Source organism: Ischnura elegans, chromosome 6 (genome assembly GCF_921293095.1).
Source record: "Ischnura elegans chromosome 6, ioIscEleg1.1, whole genome shotgun sequence".
In the NCBI taxonomy this organism is placed as follows: domain Eukaryota; kingdom Metazoa; phylum Arthropoda; class Insecta; order Odonata; family Coenagrionidae; genus Ischnura; species Ischnura elegans.
In genome coordinates, this window is record NC_060251.1 from 89046196 (window position 1) to 89068179 (window position 21984).

Sequence of the window (21984 nt, forward strand, 5' to 3'; positions counted from 1 at the left end):
AAATTGGGTTATATCCTTGATTCTATCGCTGTGAAGTCATGTTCGGAATTCTATAGCACCTACAAGACGTCGATGGGAATAGTATTTTTCTAGTTTGAGGCATTATGGAAATTCTTAAGAAACTTGATGGCATGTGTAAAGGATTGGTGCTTGTTCAAGTTATTTGGAAAAAATTATTACTAAATATCGCCACTGCATACATCGTCAAATCATAGCAGGAAAATTGTGGTTGTTCCATTTTATTCTTAGAAATTTACATTTTACCGGATATTTTTCAGTTTCCTTCGTCCCCAAGAAAATCAAAAGTTGGTTGAGAATTTAACCGTGGATAGAAGATATTTGGCCAAATTAGGAGAATATGGTTCAGAAACCAAGGTTTTTGTCCAAACTGCTCAATTGACTTTGCTTGGAATATTTTTAGAGCACCAATATGTTGGGCCGAGAAAATTTCTACAAAATATTTTCAACCAAACAGGTGGATCACACTGCTATTCTTAGTTACAATAACCGGATTTTTTCGTTTCAAAATATTTGTATAATGCCTTTTAATAATTTTTTCATGAAGGAAAGCAATGGATGCAGAATTTATATTTTAGTTAATAAAGTTACCCCTGCTATGATAAAATTATTGAGAAAATTTTACGGAAACCATGTATTTTAACACGTGATCTAGTACGTTTATATGATGCATCCACCACAAGGAGTGCTTTGACAATAATGTGTTAGAATTTACGTGTGGCCCGAGCATAAACATCAGTGATTTTCGAGTCATTAGTTTCTGTTAAAATACCAAGCCCTTTAAACCTCCGGTGATGGAGTTTGAAAAATGGAACTCGTTCATGCTGAATTTTGACAGAAATATAATCTTCATAATTCCATTGCCTAGCATAAAATTTTTCAAGATTACATTATTTAAGGGCAAACTATATTTCTTAATTCCATCGCCAAGATATTTTTTTCGCGCCTCGGCACGTGGAATACCTTTCACCTGGCTCCCTCCCTTCGACATACCTATCACGGGTGTCCCCAAAAATAGCAATAACTATTGTTCCCGTCATTTCAGGGGGTCATTGGAACGTGATAGCCTTTCGCTGCGACAAGGTTGTCGCCTGAGGGAAAGGTATAAGACAGATTAAGCGGTTGGAGCAATTTTTGAGAGGCCACGGAACGCAGAAATGCGTTGATAGATGGAAGGATGTTCGGCTAGAGGTTAAATAATAAAAAGAAATAGCAAGGACACCTGCATAGCCGAAAAATGAATAAATTGAATCAGAGGTGTAGCCAGGAATTTCGTTCGGGGGTTCCAAAACCAGGAGGGAACATTTTTGAAAAACAGGTTATTAAGTAGAGGGTTTTAAACTAATTTTAACACTTTTCATAATCGCAAAAACTTCATTTGTTAAAGAAATATTTCACGATTTTTCATTATTTTCTTCTCTCTGACCAAAGTAAATAATTGTGTTTTTATATTTTTGAGGGGAGAGGAGGAGTCCGGACCCCCTTAACCCCTCTTGGCTACGCCACTGAATTGAATGAAATTTTGGCCTCGACTTTGTGAAAATTCATGAATGAATTACAATTTTTACTTTATTCTAGATTTAAACAAAGATTTTTATTTATTAGTATTGACACCCAACAGCGGAAATCATCAGGCATGCATTATTGTGAAACGATATAGGTATATTCTGCATTTCTTAATATACCAGTTGTCTAGGTGTGACGTGCAGCAACGAGTGCAAAATGGAGGTATAGGATTGGGGGTGAACTGTGAAGGAGGGCAGGTTTAGACAATGATCAATAGACGTCGCGACGTGTCGTTAAATGGCGAAGGAATTATTGTAATGATGCCTATGCTGTATCTTGGTTTCAATGATTTGTACTGATTACCGAATTGTACTTCCGCTTACCGACTCTTGCTTCACAGTTTAACTCAAACGTTTAACCAAGCTTTTTTACTCGGTGGCGTATTTTTAACCTTAAGTAACCGATATACTAGGATTAAAGGGTCCTTAACATGTATCTGATGATTAGCAATGTTGGATGAAATCGACTGGGCCAGACCGTCCAATAAGGCATAGTTATACGATACATTAAAACGTAGAAGTTTATGTCTAAATGCATGATCGATTTTTATGGGTCTGAACGGAACATGCACGAATGGATGAACCAATTCAGAATAGGCTCTATTTTCTGTTTATTCATTCGTACTATTTGGATGCATATCGGCCTTCATTCTCGCGCTCATGCATTAAGACAGCCAGTTTAAACAAAACATTGTCACCTACGAGTTGTACGTGATAATGTTTTGTTTAGCCAGGCCTTTAAAGAAATAATTGCATTAAATATTGTACTCAAAGTTTATTTTTGAAATTTAAACAGCTGACGAGAGAAATTTATGAACACCATGCGTTCTTCCTAAGATAAATATATTCCACCATGAAATATTCACTAGCCAGTTGATCTCATTTTATAACCATTATTCCAAGAATATCAAGAACGAACTGCTCTGTTTACCGTATTGATTAGTTATTGTTACATATTTCTACCGTATTGATTAGTTATTTTATTATGGCTCAGCTAAAGTGTGCCCTCTCATAATATTAATAGGTGTTGGATTAAGTTCTAATGAAAGTGAAGATTGATTGATAAAGATATATATATATATATTTATATGTTTATCCACTTTTTAAAAAGTATTTCATCACAGCGTATCCAATCCGTGCAGTGATGAAGATAAGAGGATATTTTAAAACGACTCCACCACTGTCCCGATGTGACTTTAATTGTGATTTATATTTAATAGCATTTTTTAATTTTACCATCTTCATCGGTTCGAAAACTGCGCATTTTAGGCCTTGACAGGGGAATCAAAGAATAGCAACGTCGTCGAACGATCGCAAACACTTAGGCCCTGGATAGGGGCAACCTAACTTGGCGGGACTCGAACCCTCGGCCTTCGGTTTGGCAGGTGACGTCTTTACCCCACCGCAAACGATCAAGGCGCATTGGTGTATTATATGTCAAATAGGCCGCAATAACTGTATGATTCTGCGTAAATTGGTCTGAAACTATGATTTTATGTTTCTTTTAATAAAGGCTAACTGCTTATTACATTATTATCCATCCATGACTTTGTGAGGAAGATTATTTAATGGTTGTGGCCAAGTGATTGTTCAAGTGCTATAATGAAATGGCCTAAAAGGAAAAGAATTGCAGTATTCGTGGGGTAGAAGTACTTTCGGATTGGATACATTTTTATGAAATGGATTTTTATGAATGTATATAATTTTTTAAAGGCAATACTGTAAAACATTATTTGACAACTTACATTGCAAGTAAAGATTTGTTCAATTTTTGAATGGATTTAGAAAATTTTAAACTAGCTAAGCCCGCTTCTTATTGTTTTAATAAGTTTATCATGGAAAATTAATGAACAAAATAACCCTCTGTAATGAAATTACCAGATGTTGGGTAATGTCTAGCACATTTGAATCTCGCATGATTTTTTTGCAATTTATATGGCCGATTTGAATAAACCGCCGCGCCGTACCGTGCGTCGAAACGCTTTTTCGCTGGAGCCCGAATAGCTCCAAGTTTGACGTCTCGCCGCTTGTGGTCGCTTTCACATCCTCCTTGGCTTCTTGAATGTGATGAGTGCTGCCGCTATCCAACTTAGTGGTAATTATAGTAACTATATTAAATGCGGTAAAGCTATGTTTCTAAACGCGCAAGTTCATCATTCAGTGTCACACTTAGGCATTCATGCATGCGGAATGTAAGGATACAGAATATGAATATATATCTGTTCTCGACTCTATCACGCAGAATGTCAAAACCTGAGTTATCCATGTCAAAGGAAAATGTGAAAACTTGGGGATCAATTGTGAAATGAATTTTGAAAATTAAATTAATAGCTTGGGACATATAATAGGGCTACCAAATAATTATATGAAAGTGCTTTATAAAATCACTGAGAATGTACTATGGTGATTGTTAGCAGTTTGGCTCGTAAATACTGATGCAAATTATATTTATCTTCATAGGCGGATTCAGGGGAGGGGTGCGTGCCGTCCCAGACGCTTAAATTGTAGACAAGATTTTTAATGCGATTATCATTACATTCGCTTTATTTTTTGTATTAAGGAGCCTCAATCATTTAATTTAATATTAATAACTTTCATATTAAAATAAACAGAATATGTTCTACAGTAATTGTTATGTATTTTTTGTTACTCTCAAACATGCAAAGATCTGTGATACCCTTGTGCCCCCCAAGAAAAAATTCCTGGATCCACCCCTATTTATCTTGAATTATATGGATTCAACATTTCTGGGAGAAATACCGTAGAATAGCATGTGATAACCTAATTGTGACTTCGAGCCAGTTAACACTAGGAATACCGGACTTGACACCCCCCCTAGAACTACCGAATGGAGTCATTTTGACTCCTGGGCGATTCCATGCGTGACGGAATTACCTTTGGACAGAATTGTGCAATAGGATATTTCGATAAAATTGTAAAATAATAAAATATTGAAACACTTCTCACTGTGCATAGTCAAAATTCTTTTATGAAGATGATGATCATATAGAGAAACGAAATTAATCATCAAATATCTTCTAAATTTGTGTAAAGTATGCCTGTGACGGAATTACTCCCACGTCAACCTGCTAGGTGCAATGACTTCAAACATCTTCAAACTCTGTGAATCTAAGATGAATTTTAAAACTTTCAATATGGCTATGAACAATGTTTGAGTCATTGCTTATGATTGCACAGTTTGTCAAAACTAGAAATTATTAATATTTATATAACGGTCAAAAGCAAAGACGTGACGGAATTACCGTGACGGAATTACCTTGACGGAATTACTGTGACGGAATTACCATGACGGAATAACCAATTATTTAGACTTGTTTCAAACTCAAAATATAAGACCATTTAACTTCTAACAACTCTGAATTAACACTCAAAAATTATGAAAAGCTAAAACAAAAAATGTAGCTTCTGCATAATCAAATAACAAGTAATGACATAAAGCAATAGTTTAACACTAGGAATACCGGACTTGACACCCCTCCTAGAACTACCAAATGGAGTCATTTTGACTCCTACCTTATAATTGTTTATTTTCCAGTTTATCTATGTTTTTATTTATACATTGCTTTAGTTTACCATTTTTGTTTATTATTGCATTATTTCAGACGTGATTTAAACAAAAAATTATATATTTTTTTAAAATGCGAGATTCGACAGTATTGCTTTGAAATTCTTTTTTCCTACATGTTATGTTGTTTAATAGGATTTTCACAGAGTAATTGGATAAAACAGCAAACATAGACATTTCAACACAATTTATCATTATGTTTGAATGATCAAAAATATTACCTTGGCTACATGGAAGTTGGGAAGATAATTAAATAAAGCAAAACATATGCATTTGATGAGCCACGCATTTGGCCAAGGTGCTAAACAGTTCAAGCATTGACGTTCATTTAAATTGCCCACACAAAGACTTTTGGCAGGTCATAAAATTCCAAACTGATCGATTCTTTTTGCACTTTGGTTTTGCTTGGAAATATTTTTTTGCAGAATCCCGTAAGAAGAATCTGCACCATTGGACACGCCACGCTTTTGTCGAGATCTAATTTGAGTATCAGCCAACTCTGTATCGAGCTTTTTCAAAAGCGTCTTGCGCGAAATGTTTTAGGTAGTCTCCTTGTACACTATCCGTGAATACCTGCTAAATCAGAAGTATTTTACAACGAGTGGATAGGCCATCGCTGAGCATATGTTCTTGTGGTGTATATGTGATTTCATTTATTTCGGTACTTCTCTTATATTTATTTACCTTTCCCACGATGCTAGTACCCTAGCTTTTTTGCTGTGCGAATTTGACTGAGGTAATGTAATTATCTACAGTAAAATTTCACCCTTTTACAGATACGGTTGCATTAGTTTCAGTACTACTAAACGGCAATCTGCATGAAGTGAATAATCTTTTCCATCATAAGGAAAGGCATTTGCAAGATATTTGCTATCCTTGTCAAAAGCTAGCCAATATTCATGGCCGTATTTTTCCGGCTAAGATGGAATGTACTGAGTGAAATACACCAGCTTTTACTGGGGAAAATTTGTTCAACAACCGTGATGTACGGACCAGGTTTGTAACAAGCAATGTAATTATATGTGAATCTATCCTACACTATTGAAAATATGGCATACTTGACAGTTTTGAGCCGCTGGAATCGATTAGATTTCTCATCAAATCTTAGATAATTCAAAATTTTTACTAACCGGTTCCTAGTCGTTCATTTTAGATAATGGTATTCCCCAGTCGTTTGACCAAATACTTGCAATAGAGAGATTGTTTGTACCTGATATTCCGCGGGCATTCAATGTGGCTATGCATGCATCTAGCTCCCCATCGAAAAGAGTAAAATCTTCATAATTTTGTCTGCGTGCTTTACATCGCTTTATGTGAGCCACTATACATGAACCGATAAATAATATCTTTGTTTTGTAACTCCTTATGAAAGGGAAAGTAAATGTATATTACTGCATATCTTTCAAACGTGTTATGTCTGAATCTTCAGACTAGCTAGAAACGTTTTGAGGAATAAAATCTTCGACTTCGTCAGAGACGAAATGATCTTCATTTCGCATTCCGATTTGCCTTCCGGTATAGAATGCAACATAGAAAGGACTTCTTCACGCTTTAGCCTACTTCTTCTGGTCATACTGCCAGTCAGGAAAAATGAAAGCCTTCACAAGAGTTCTACAGTCCACTACAGAAGAGAGAGTTCACTGGATTTCCTAATGCAAAGGACAGCGCACGGTTTTCCTGTGCGGCGCACGACAGCCAGCGCTGTCAGAGCCGACAATGCTAGGACAATAACTTTATTTCATTCTACTGATTTATTTTCCTGGTTCATCATTATATCAATGGAAGGATACAAAGGTACTTTTTCAGGTTTGAAAATCAACTTCCACATTGTCAAGGGTGAAATAAAAGCGCTGCAGCACGATACTGTATACATAGTATTGCGCTGCAGCGAGTCTGACAGGCGAGGAGAAGGGAGGGGTAAGGGATGAGGGGCAGACACGACGGCTTCTAAATACAGGAATTTGAAAATGCTCAATATGAATGGCATATTCATCAATTTATCGCAGGATAAAATGATATCAGGACATTCATATGGTTTGTAGTTCCAAACACGGACCCGTAAAATTACAAATGCCTTCAAAGTCCCGCAAATATTGGCCTAAAAGCGAAATTATTATATATTTAAGCCATCGATTGATTTAAATTAATTATTAACATAAGAAGAAATAAACTCTTGAACAAATGTTACTATTTGGCGAAAAGACAAGCAAAATACATTTGGGAGTCAAAATGACTCCCTTTGGTAGTCGAAGGTAAATTTTGATAAATGAGTACTATTTTACTTTCTAGAACTATTTTGATCGCAAAGCCTTATTTTGTGTCAAAAATGAATAAAAGTCACGGAATTTCAGGTCGGAATACAGAAAATTTTAGTCAGGGCAGAGAAATAAAATTCGCGAGGAGTCAAAATGACTCCATCGGTAGTTCTAGTGTTAAGGTGAAAAATATTTTTATTCCTTTGCACTAATTTTTATTTTACTGTCCATTCACTGCATTATGAAAAACGTAACTAGTGCGCTTTCCAACCATGTAAAGTTTAGGCTGATGATCAAGGTGAACGACATCCATTTTGTCAATCCAGCATCTGTCTTCTCCCTCCGGAAATATGTACACCATCCCCTTGCCGTCATTTCGGCGTAGGTTCAGTACCTCGTAACAATCGGTATCTTTATTTGATACTGAAGCTATTTGTGCTACATGCATAAGTTTTTTCTTCTTGCCACTATAGCTTGCCAATATTAAATTTCCAACTGCCAAGGTCTTCATGGAAGCGATACTACACCTATTATATTTTTTGATAGATTTCTGAAGGCTCAAATGAAATGTCGTGTAGTGTATTGCTTCGGTATAAGGTCTGAGTAAGACATTATGCCTGTCTACTACTACAACATTATGGGTATTTTTGGTACCCAATATGCTAGATGACATACTTTCCCATCGTTCCTGATTTTCTTTTCTATTGGCCTGTAGTTCATTCTTGAAATATACTTGATTTTAATTTTCTCATTTTTTGCACAACAGTATTCAAACAAAGTCTTGGCTGATGTAATCTTGGCTTCTCCCGATAATATGGCAAGTCTTGCTTGTCTTTTAATTTCACCTCCAATTCCATCCACTGCACCTTTACCATGACTGCTAGCAAAGGAATTCCACTCCAGTTCTTGTAGAGAAAACAATTCATGTAAAAAAGCAATGTTTTCGAATAAGTACCTCTGCTTGAATTGGCTTGCTGCCCCATCAGAAAAGAATTTTACTTTATTGATGTTTGGATGCATGGTGCGTATTTCTTGAAGTAATGATCTCAAAAACCCATCCACTGCATATTTGTCATGAGTCAATTCATCTGAAACGATTACAAACGACTGACAAGCATCCTGGGTCCACATACAAGCCGTGAAGAGAGTGAGTAACTTGCTGGTGGTTCTAATGAGCGGCTTGAATTTCATTTTGGTCGATTATGGTAAAGGTTTCTGCGAAATCAACTTGAATGACTGCAGTCTCCTTGTCGCAATTTAACTTTGCATCCTTGAAGGCTGAACTTTGCTTTCTTTTGATGAATGTATGTCTTTTGAAAAAATCAGTTGACTTTCGAGAACATTCAAACAATCTTCAATTGTACTCATCTCATTGTACTCCCTCATCGATATTTTTTTCACATCTGATTCCTCTTTTCTCCCATTGTTCCATCCTGATTTCAGTCTGGGGATTTTCAAACAAATCACAGAAGTTTCTTAACTTGACTGCACATCCTTCACATTCCCTTACCATGCAGGATTCTACTTCTTGGTCACATGAAATAGCGTCCAAAAAAGGTCTTAATTCAGTGAGTATAATGAGTTGTGCGTCTCCTGACTTTGACAGGGCCTTCAACAAATATCTTAGATTTTCATGATACTTGCAAGTGCAAGTCGTGTGAGGTACATCCGTCAAACATTTTATGTAGGTAGGACGCAAGCTACAGAACTTCGAAAATCCACATTTGAGATCCGGATGTTGTCTTGAATAATAGTATGCTTCTTTCAATGTCATAAGCATATACCGTTTCTGATGCTTTATTTTGCTGCCATCTGGCTGCCTTGAAATTACAAACTCTTTTTGTTCTGGACACATCCAACTGATTGAATCTTGCAAATAGAAGTTCTGAATTATGTTTACAATATCATCATGAGTTACCTTTTGGGTATTAGGTGGGGAGGGTTCATCATATTGTAAGTTAAGATAATGCAAAACTCTCTTAACTTTATGCGGACTCTTAGGGAGACATTTTTTTATTCTGCTTACAGCTTTTCCTAGACTTTGCCTACTTTTGTATGGATATGTTAAAATGGAAGAGGTTTGGGCATCATAACTTGGTTGGGTTGTAGACATTCTATTTGAGTCTCCTGGTTTCTCTGATGCACTGTCTCTCAGTTTTTGTTTGAAGCAGTGTTGAGCTAATCTATTTTTTTCTTTCTGGTCTTTAATTTGCCTCTTATTCATCTGCTGTTTTATAATAATTTTCCTCTCTCTATCCTTTTTTTATTTCCTCTTGTAATCCTGCTTCTTTTCTTCTCTTTCTACTATCACGCTGTCTTTCTGCAGGTGTTTTAGCCATATTTATGTATTACACTTCTACCTGGAAATAATTAAGTGGATATGATAAAGATTCTATGGACAGTTTTTAGAGGTTAATTTCCATTTCTGTGATTCAATAAGGAAATTTAAACATTGATTCTTATTGTAGGGCCTACTCATGCACAGTTACGTTATATGCGTTGCCCATTTTAAGCTATATTTTCACATGGTAGAGATAAGGAGACTATATTCAACCACACTTAAAATATTTTTAACAGTTCACTTACAAAAAAAATCCCTTTACCTAACATAACCTAATGATAAAGTTAAATATATAACATGAAATATCAGCTCAGAGCTTGGAGATTAGGTAATTTATTCAACACAGCTATCTAAAAATAATGCTTATTAAAAACAGACATCACCTAGTTTTAGGTAATTCTGTCACAGTAATTCCGTCACATCGCAGTAATTCCGTCACACTGCCATGTGGCCTAGATTAAGTAGTTTTTAGAGAAACTAAAATTAAAACCTTAGAGGGTGTCTGAACCTACCTTTCCAGGAAGAAAATAATCCCTGTTTGATGTAAAATAGTGATAGAATAAAAACTATTTCGAGTTTTTGTGACGGAATTACCATTTAGGCATCTGCACATACATACATATTTTAAAGTATTTATACATTGCATAATTAAGGTGATGTTTGTTTTAAAACGTTGCCAAAGCTATGCAACATAAAACAAAAAGCTCAATAAAAAACAGCTTCCCTTCTTTGTTGATATATATATCTCTTTAAACTATGATAAAATAGTTCATTACCAATCCTTGGCGGCCATCTTGAATTCAAGTATCAACAAATGAGTAACTAAGTTATATGAACAAATTAAATACCGATTTCGTAAAATTCAATCATTTAACTGTTGATTTATCCAAATAAAATATTTCCCACCTAAATTTTAATTTGAGAGAAAAAGTTGACATTTTCATGGAAATGCCCTCCTACCTTATAATTGTTTATTTTTGCTGTTTATGTCTGTTTTTATTGATAGATTGCATTAGTTTATCATTTTTGTTAATAATAGCAATATTTCAGACGTCGTTTTAACAAAAAAATATATATTTTTTAAAAGCGAAATTCGACAGTGTTGCTTTGAAATTCTTTTTTCTTACATGTTATGTTGTTTTAATAGAATTATAATGGAGGAATTGGATAAAACAGCAAACGTAGACTTTTCAACACATTTTATCATATTGTTTAAATGATCAAAAATATTACTTAGGCTACATGGTAGTTGGGAAGATAATTAACTAAAGCAAAAAAATGCAGTTGATACGCCACGCATTTGTCTAAGGTGCTTTAGAGTTCAAGCATTGTCGTTCATTTTCATTGCCCACACAAAGACTTTTGGCAGGTCTTACAATTCCCAACTGATAGATTATTTTTGCACTTTGGTTTTGCCTGGAAATAATTTTTTTGCAGAAACCCGTCAGAAGAATCTGCGGCATTGGACACGCAACGCTTTTATCTACATCTAACATGAGGATCAGCCAACTCTGTAACGAGCTTTTTCTAAAAAGTCTTGCGCGAATTGTTTTAGGTAGTCTCATTGTACACTATCCATGAATACCTGCTAAGTCGGGAGTATTTTCCAACGAGTAGATAGGCTATCACTGAATAGACGTTCTTGTGGTATATTTGTGATTTCATCTCTTTTGGTTCTTCTATTCTCTTTTATTTACCTTTCCCACAATGCTAGTACCCTGGATTTTTTGCTGTTCAGCGAGTTTGACTGAGGTAAAGTAATTATATACAGTAACATTTCGCCCTTTTTCAGAAATGGTTGCATTAGTTTCAGTACTGCTAAACGGCAATCTGCATGAAGTGAATTACCTTTTCCAACATAAGGGAAGGCATTTGCAAGATATTTGCTCTCCTTGTCAACAGGTAGCCAATATTCATGGCCGTATTTGTCCGGATTAGAAGGAATGTACAGAGTGAAATATACCTAATTACACTGGGAAAAAGTTGTTCATCAACTATAATGTACGGACTAGGTTTGTAACAAGCAATGTAATTCTCTATGAATCTATCGTACACTATTGAAAAGAGGGCAAACTTGACAGTTTTGAGCCGCTGGAATCAATTAGATTTCTCATCAACTCTTAGACATTGCAAAATGTTATCAAACCTAGTCGTTCGTTGTAGAAAATGGTATTCCCCAGTCGTTTGACCAAATACTCTTAATAGAGTAATCATTTGTGCCTGATATTCCTCGGGCATAAAATATGGCTATACATGCAACTAGCTCCACATCGGAAAGTGTAAAATCTTCGTAATTTTGCCTGCGTGGTTCCACAATTGTACATCGCTTTATGTGAGTCAGTATAAACGAATCGATAAATAATCGTATATAATACCTTTTTTTGTAACAACCCATGAAAGGGAAAGTAAATGTAAATTACTGCTTATATTTCGCCCGCGTTTTGTCTGAATCTTCAGACTCACTAGAAACGTTTTGAGGAATAAAATCCTCGACTTCGTCACAGCCGAAATGATCTTTTGTTTCGCGTTCCGATTCACCTTCCGGTATAGAATGCAACATAGATAGGACTTCTTCACGCTTTCGCCTACTTCTTCTAGCCATACTCCCAGTCAGGAAAAATGAAATCCTTGCTTCATAGGAGTTTTGCAGTCCACTCGAGAGTTCACTGGATTCACTAATGCAAAGGACAGCGCACGGTTTTCCTGTGCGGCACCCGGCAGCCAGCGCTGTCAGAGCCGAACGTGCTAGGACAGTAACTTTATTTCATTCTACTGATTTATTTTCCTGGTTCATCAGTATATCAATTTTTCTGGGGAATCGGTATATCAGAGGTACTTTTTCATATTTGAAAATCAACTTCCACGCAGTCAAGGCTGAAATAAAAGTGCTGCAGCGCAATGCACAGTATTAGCGGGCGGCGGCAAAGGTGGGCGGCGAGAAGGAAGGGGTAACGGAGGAGGGACAGACACAACGGATTCTAAACACATGGATTTGAAAATGCTATGAACTGCATATTCACCACTTTATCGCAAGGTAAAATAATATCAGGACATTCACATAGTTTGTAGATCCAAACACAGACCCGTAAAATAAGAAATGCTTTCAAAGTCTCGCAAATATGGGCCAAAAGGAAAATAATTGTATATTTAAGCCTTTGATTGATTTATATTAATTATTATTGACATAAGAAGAGATAAAAACTTGTATAAATATTACTATTTGGTGAAAAGACAAGCAAAATACAGTAGGGAGTCAAAATGACTCCCTTTGGTAGTTAAAGGTAAATTTTGAAAAACGTGCACTATTTTATTTTCTAGAATTATTTTAATCGCACAGCCTTATTTTGTGTCGAAAATGAATAAAAGTCACGGAATTTCAGGCCGGAATTCGGAATATTTTAGTCTGGGCAGAGAAATAAAAATGGCGAGGAGTCAAAATGACTCCATCGGTAGTTCTAGTGTTAAAACACGTGTTGAAGAGGTTTGAAGTTGACATAAGTAGGCAGTACTATATCTTATAATTAGTGTATCTTTTCTTGACCTATCTGGTCAGAAAATTTTCAGACTTTCCATTGAAAGAATATTGTTTATAGCGTTGTTTTGCACAACTAAAAGTGTGATGCATCAAATTGTGATGAGAAAAAATGAAAATGTTATGATCGAATTTATCTATTCGAATTTTGAAACATTTGGAATCATTTTTCTGGTTAAAATACTGAACGATTTGTTTCAGAGTTATGTATATCTTGTAGATTATAATCAAAAGGATAAAATTTCCAATAAAAAGACTACTTCGATTTTCTGAAAGAAAGGGCAGCAAATGATCCCATAATGTTGATGAGAAATCTTAAGGAGAATATATCTACGCATAACTAAGACGTATGTTTCTACTTTGCAGACTTAAAAATATCTTTTTATGTTGCAAACATAGGAAAACTTTGATTAGATAAATAAAGTATAGATTGGGGAGACAGCAGCTTTTTAGAAATAAGAACATGCATGAAGTAGCACAATTAAGCGTATCAGATGGAAATTATTGGTGGGATGTGATTGAACTAAATGTTATAAATAATAGGTTGGTTTCCTTTTATTTTTTTATTGCCTAAATCGAAAGATTATTACACCTGGAGTACGTATTTCACGCTTTTAGATTTTTAAATGACGGTATCTCTTTTTCGCGATTAAATGAAAAATGAACATTTTCAAGCGCGCGAAAACGCGACGGCTAAGTATGAATGCTGGGAAAACTCCGTGTGACGTCGTTCTGGGTCCCGCTGCCGCAAGTGAGGCGACCTTGGGGCGAGGCTTTGAGTGCTGATACGACGCATGATGCAAGCAGGTAGCAGAGTACCCTGCCAGCTGGTAGCGCTTGGCTTAAATAAGGATTATTAATACCTTATCAAACGAAGAAAACTTTCTGACCTTAGCCAGTTTTAATAGGCGATTATTGAGACATGTCTCCCTGAGCTCTGTGCCTCATGCATGCATTGGTAATCTCAGACGATGTAAAACTCCTATCTACTCGTATAGAAACTAGGTCCCTGTGACGTCACGTGGAGTGGCATCGCATGGGCGACAATCTGGCCTTTTTCAAATAGAGGATAAAATTGACCCTTGCCATTCGTCTAAACCGGTATTTCTGAAACAAAATAATTAGTATATTATGAATACACTAATGGGGTTACGAGTCACCATCAATTCCTTTCGTTTTCTTTGATGAAGGAAACTTTGACCAATTGAAAGGTTGACTCTTGTCACCATTGATTTACAGAGATATCATTGAGAGTAAATGGAAAGATATGGGTGGCGTGGGATGAGCTATGCCCGGTAGTCACACAGGGCGATGAGTAAGTAAGAATAGTTTAATTTATTGCCGCTCAAATTTTCGTTGTTTTTTGCATTATTAGACTTTTAGAGATTTGTTAAGCCAAGTTATATTTAAGTAATGGCGATACTCACGGTTTGAGGGTCAATAATTTCAAGCTGAGATTATCAGGCTGCATAAGGAGAAATGGCAATTCGAAATTTAAATCAAGAAGTAGAAATAGGCGAAGGCTGTGCATTTTACTTGCATATGTACTGCGTGGGAGGAAAATAGTTGAAATGATGAAGAAAACTTGAGTGAAGGTGGTTTTGTGAAGAAATGAGAAAGTGAATCTTACTGTAGGTATTCTATCGGCTAAAGAAAGTTTAGTTTTTTTTCTATTTACCCCGACTGTCCTGAATATTCATATTTAGTTCCACCCTTTTCCGCAGGTATATCTATTTCTTTTAATTCTATCTGCAGTTCTCTTTTTATTCCTTCCATTTTCTCTCTTACCTAACATCTTTTCCTTTAAAATTGGGTTTTAACACCTACTTTACATTTGGTACTTGCTCTTTACAATTGGTCTTGCTGTCTATGCCCTCTTCCTCCTCTGTATCTCATATACAAGTTTTCTCTCGTCATCCACCATATCCAGCACTTCGTCGTTCCTCTTCCTTTGCGTCCACTTCACTTTCAAAATCATCCTCCATGCCCAAATCTCGAATGCCTCAAGTCATTCCTCGTCCTCTTTTCTCAGCGTTTAGGTTTCCTTGGCGTAAAGGGCGACACTCCAAAACAGACCCTTCATTAGCCTATCCTATAGTAAATACCTTCAGCAATTCTCAATGGGACCGTTTATAGGAGGCCCAATTCCATTCCGCAGAAATTGATTTCTGCTGCCACTGCCATTTTAATCGACTTTCTGAAATATCCACAGCACGATGATGACAGCAATGCGATCCACTTTTTTCAAATATTTTGCATTATAATGTTTGAAATTGCGATAAATAGAATTTAAAAAGTTATGAATTTGATGAATAACATCATCATTAACGTTAATTTTGGTGAGCAAACCTATTTATTAGGGATGGACGGATTCAGGATTTTTTTTCGGATCCGGATTCGGAATGAATCCTTGATTTTCGGAGCCAGATCTTTCGGATCGGATATTTTCGGATCCAAATGCATTTTCCAATTCCTGACGCTAAGATTCCCCCGATGCTTGTTCAATCCCTTGGGAAGAGTCACACTATGTGCCAGTTGTATTTTGCTATTTTTATTTGCCACGGCTGAAATTCTCTTACGTATTCTTTGCAAGAGCTTTCAAACAAAATGGTTCATGTGTAGGACAAGAATCGTATGCGACGGCGCATTCGAAGATGGAATCGGAACTCTTTCCACCCTTACTGCATTCACTGAAGCTATTATTCAAAATTTCGGATCAAGATCCGATGTCTTCCGCGACGTTGGATCCGATGTATCCGATCCGGTCATCCCTTCTATTTATACCTCATTTCCCCGTGAAACTCGGATCAATTTGTCCGTCAGCGACGCGGGTGGCGACTTTTTTAAACCCATTTGAATGCATGGTGCGCGATAACACATTACAAGGCCGACTTGAGGATCCTCTTTTGTAATATTCCTGGAAATTCTTTCGCTGATATTCCTGTTGTAGAACTTCGGCGCCTGCTTCAGTGTGTGAACAGCTTCTTTCTTTTTAATTCGTCGTATCATCGCATTCCTTGCTCGCAAGAATGAGAATAAAATTCTTGAAAGAGCCGTTTTTACATGGAAAATGAGGCTGAATAGTAATTGGCCACTGATATTTTTTTTTGGAAACTGATAGTGGAGGGTCTAATTTGGAGTTTTAACATGAATGGTGCAAAAACCAGGATATTTCGGAGGGAGTTATAAAAATGGCTCACATTAACGGATTCTTGGAGATGTGTAGCGGGGATGAAGGAAAAAGAGTAGTTGATCGACTTGGTTAATTAGAGCGGTAATCGATGATGAAGAGATGACCAAGTACATTATTGCTGATGGTTGAGGAATGCATAAATACCCGAATAATGGAAGGATAATGGATTAGAGGGAAGTGAATTTGAGAAAAAAATGATTTTTGCGTGACTAGTTATAGGACATATGGGTAATATGATTTTATGCTTTCCCGGCGAATAATGTGGGTAAACTTTTCTCGGGATTCCCACCGGGTAAATGTTTTTATAACGGCCAACGTTTAAACTACCGTCTCGTCACTCATCATCAGGGCTGAATGAGTGCCCTGATGATGAGTGCCGAGACGGTACTTGAAACGTTGGCCGTTATAAAAAAATTAACCCGGTGGGAATCCCGAGAAAAGTTTACAGACATATGGGTACTTTAAGAATCGGCTGAGTTGATGTAGTTATAGCTTTCCCTCCTCGCTTACCTAAAATTCTGCCGTAAAAATGGGTTTTAACACCTCCTTACCAATCGGCACTTGCTCCATTTAATCACTTTTTCTTCTCTGTATTGTAGCGGTACGGACCGGAGCCGGCCCGACGCATCATATAAAACATCGCGGCTGGGGGGGGGTTACGTCTGCGCGCACACTCACATTTTTAGCATTTTTTTCACGGAGTTCTATCCTGAATTTATGTAAAGGGTTTATTTTGTTTTTTCCATTGTAGTATATTTTGTTGTATGAATGTGACATGGTGTGAGAGTGGATTTCCGGGAGAGGCGACGCAGTGGTTCTCTCCCGGAATACGTTTGAAAACCCGCCTTACGGCCGGGGAAAAAAGAGGGCGTTGAGGTGCACCAGAGGTGATTGTGGGTAGTGCAGAGTTTATAAAAGAGAGAGACGAGAAGGATAGCTCTCTCTCTCTCACGGTGTGACACGAAGATAAGTCATAGTGGCGTGCGGTGGCAAGCAGCAGCAGAGAAGCTACGGCACGTGGTGGAGGCCGATACGCGGACAGCTCTTCAGGGGTGGCGAGAACATCGGATAAAGGAAGTAAGCTTGGAAATTACCAAAGCCCAAATAGATCCTTTGGTGTCCAGATGGTTCCCCCCTTTGAAAGTCCCAAGTGTGCTCCCCACAACAAGGCCCTAGTGAATTTACTGTTGGCTGGTTTTAGTCACGGCCCTGCAAGACTTAAGTGCGGCACGTGGTGAAGTTTGAGCATACTTTCTGAATGTTAGTGTCACTTGGCGGATCATTGAGCCCGAGTTAAAACGGGTGGCCATTTGAACAGTAACGCCCAATTAATAATTGCTTTGCACGGAAAGTTCTTTTTGTAAGTTTGATGTCACTATTTGTTACGTTGCTTATTCGCTAAAGAGCGTGAGTACATTTTGTTGTTTGAAACATCAATTTTTTGATAATCATTGAGAAAGTGCTATTGTCATTTTTGGAAGGAGAAGCCGAAGGGAATATTTCATGTTGGAGGTGACGCCGATGAATTTTGGAACGGGGATTTATTGTGTGTGTTGGGAATGCTTTAGTGTAAGTGTAAATTTTGGAACCTATGGTAGTTCAATTATTAAAATCAATTGTAAAAGGGATATCATTGAAGTTATTTGTTTTGCTATTGCCACGATTTCCTTAGATCCTGTTGTAAGTGAGTGTGCGTGCAGGCACGAACAATTGGGGAACTTGATTTTAAGCCCGGATACGGTAAGTCTCCGTAGGGGCAATTTTCTATTTTGGGGGAGTGGAGAGTTTATAATCACATGTACGGGAAGCTATCGAACGGGAGGCGAGCGGGCGGCTCTCGCGGTTTGAACCGTTACATATGAAAAATGGCGCTGCGGACAGGATCCCAATTCATTCATTCACTTTTAAAAGGGCAATTGAGGAAATATTTTCTGGCAGAGTTGATTCGTTATGGCAAGCGAATAGTTCTTGTATAAAAATTTTTGTTTCAGTTACGGAAAGACTAATTGTCAAGTGTGGAGTGCTGGGCTCATTCAGGTTCCTAAACCACGGATGCGTCGTCGGCGCGGAGGGTTCTTTGGTGAGGCCTGGGCACGCTTTGTAGGGGGTGTATTTGTGATTAGTGTGGGGGAGAAGTTGGTTTTCGACGGGGACGTTTTGAGAAAGAACCATATCGTGTTAAGATGGCCGAGAAGAGTCAAAGGGAGGAAAGGTTCATGCTCAATCGTAATATAGGGGATTTGACTGGGTTGGCCATTATGGAGGAAGTGGAACGGGACGCAGAGTCACCGGTTGGTCAAACGGAGTCCACTATAGAGTCGATTTACCAAACGCCGATCGCGTTGAACCCGGTGCGTGAGTTATTGGAGGAAATGCGGGAGTGGGAACTCCTAAGGGAGAAGGAGAAAGAGGAAATGCGGGAGAGGGAACTCCTACGGGAGAAGGAGAAACAGGAAAGACGTAAGGAGAAGGAACGAGAGAGGGAACTCTTACGGGAGGAGGAGAAAGAGAAGGAACGAGAGAGGGAACTCTTACGGGAGGAGGAGAAAGAGAAGGAACGGGAGAGGGAACTCCTACGGGAGAAGGAGAAGCAGGAAAGACGAAGGGAGAAGGAGCAGGAGAAGGAGGAATTGCGTAAAGAAAGGCAATCATTTCAGAGCGAATTTTTGAAAATGATGGGGGCGGTCAATAACCGACTTTCCCAACAGGAATCTACATTAGTAGAAGTTAAGGAAGTGACGATCAATCTCGGGGAGCGGATGAACAGAATAGAGGGTGAGGTTGAAGTTACGAGGGAACAAATAAAGGAGTTGACGAAAACAAAATTTGAAGTGTTGAAGGGGCGCTTGGAGCGTTTAGAGCAACAGGGGCCTACCTCGGTATTGGGTGGAATCGCATGGGCGAAAGACGCAATTGTAAGGCCTACGTTCCGAGGATGTACTTACGAGAATCCGATTACTTTTGTGAAGGAAGCAGAAAGGTATTTTACAGCGGTATCTTGTGGGGAAAATCAAAAAAGTATAATTTTTGTTAACATGTTACGAGAAAAAGCAAGTCTGTGGGTAAAGACATTGGAATCCATCGATGAGGGATACGAGGACTTGAAAGGGAAGTTTTTGGGTCGATATTGGGACTTGAAGGCCAGGTGTCGATCTCGAGAAAATGTAAGTAAAGGGAGATATTATCCCGGGGGAAGGGAGACAATGGAAGAATATGCGATGAAAAAAATCGTATTGGCAAAAGATTGCGAGCCACCACTAAGTGAGGAGGAGATTATTTATTTTTTGAGCCGTCAATATCCCATTGGGATACAGAATTTGTTGGGAAGTGCGAAGGTAGCGTCGACCCATGGGTTACTGAGTATGTTAATAATCTACGACTCAGTGAATGATGAGGAGAGTAGGTCGGGGCCCCAGGCAGCCCAACAAAACAGGCGAGTGGCGTCCATAAACGTTTCAGAGGGAAGAAGGGGAGCCGTAGAAAGGAAGGGTGAGGGGGAGTTGAGAGGATCTGAGGCGAGAACTCCGGTTTTGCCCACTTTTACGATCCCACCGCCTGCATTAGGTAATCCCCAGAGAACGAGAAGGGAAGCCGAGAAGGAGGGAGCAATTAGTAAGGTTGTAGGTGAGACGACCCAAGGTGAAGGCGCGGGGGTTAGAAGCATTGAGACGATACCGTTAAACTGGTAAGGTCCGAGGCGAGTGATTCCGTCGGCTCGGAAGAAAAAAAAGGGGAATCACGAGAAATAATAGCTACGTGCATCCTAGAGGGTAATCCATTAGACGACTTATTGTATGAGGAAGAGAGACAAGTTATGAGGAGAGAATGTCCGGAGATTCAAGTGGAGTGTGGAGGTCATAGGGTAGGGGCTCTGATAGATACGGGTAGCGAAGTCTCAGCGATAGACGAAGCGTTATTTGAGCAGCTGTTAGCTAAAGACCCCAAACTTCCAATATTTCCGATGAAAAAGTGTTTTTTGGTATGTGCTAATAGAAAGAAATCGCACGCAATTACCAAGCAAGCGTTAATTACGGTGCAAGTGGGAATAAGAGAAGTTGACGTAGTGTGTCTCGTTGTGCGGAATTTAATTCGTCAACTCATCTTAGGGACAGACTGGCTGGCGGAAGTCGGCGCTACGATTGATTTTAAGGAGGGGAAGGTACAATTTAAGGTGGGAGAAGAGGGTGAAGTAGAGGCTGAGTTTCCCGTGTGTGCGTTGACTTTGGGCGAAGAAAAAGGGAGAAAGGGCGCCACTGTCACGGACAGCGAAATTCAAGAAACAGTCCAAAGCCTCAATCATTTAGATATTGATCAAAGACGATCATTGGGTGCTTTATTAAGTAAATTTCGAGGGATTTTTTCTGAGGAACCGGGGTTGGTTAAAGGATTTACGCATAGGATTCAGTTGACGGAGGAAACGCCTTTCGTAATGAAGTCCTACCCCATTCCTCGCGTGTATGAACCATTGGTAGATGCCCAGATTAATGGGATGGTGGAAATGGGAATCATTAGGAAGTCTCCTAGCCCATTTGTAAATCCACTTGTAGTGGTCAAGAAGGGAAAGGGAAACGTGAGGTTATGTTTGGATGCTCGCCGTTTGAATAAAGTTACTATCCCTGAGCGTGATAGGCCACCGCAGGTGGAGCAACTTTTGAGAAAATTTCATGGGAAGAGATTTAAATTAAATAACAGCCGTCTGACAAGGTGGATGTTAGCATTGCATGAGAGTACGGGATTAACTCCAATGGAAGTGCATTTTGGGGAAAAACCATCCCGGGAGGATGATGAATTAGTAAAAGTACCAGGCCAAGCTGAGTATTCACGGGTTGATGTGACGCATTTGGTGCGAGGGAGACTGAAACGAGCCGGTCGCATTCGTCGGTCTAGACAGAAGGGGAAGACTCATAAGTTTCAAATAAATGACCGAGTCTTGATGAGAACCCCTCGTCCTTCGGACACGAAAACAGGAAGGTTTCATAAATTCTTTCACTTATTCACGGGACCGTTCCGTGTCTCAAAGTTTGCGGGTCCAAATGCTTGCCATCTCGAAGAAGACTCAGGGGAGTCAATTGGTATCCATAATGTGGGAAATTTGAAACCATATTTTGAACTTCCTCATGGGGAGTAGCTAGTCTACTGTGGGGATGAGACGATTGGGTAGAGTGCTCAATCGGTAATTAGTTTTGTTGGGTTTATGTCATTGTAGGCAAAATTTATTGTTTTTGGCTGGTAAACTAACCAGAAGGTAATTTAATTGGAGATACCCCGTGTTTAGTTTAGTGTGGGGGTGTGTAGCGGTACGGACCGGAGCCGGCCCGACGCATCATATAAAACATCGCGGCTGGGGGGGGTTACGTCTGCGCGCACACTCACATTTTTAGCATTTTTTTCACGGAGTTCTATCCTGAATTTATGTAAAGGGTTTATTTTGTTTTTTCCATTGTAGTATATTTTGTTGTATGAATGTGACATGGTGTGAGAGTGGATTTCCGGG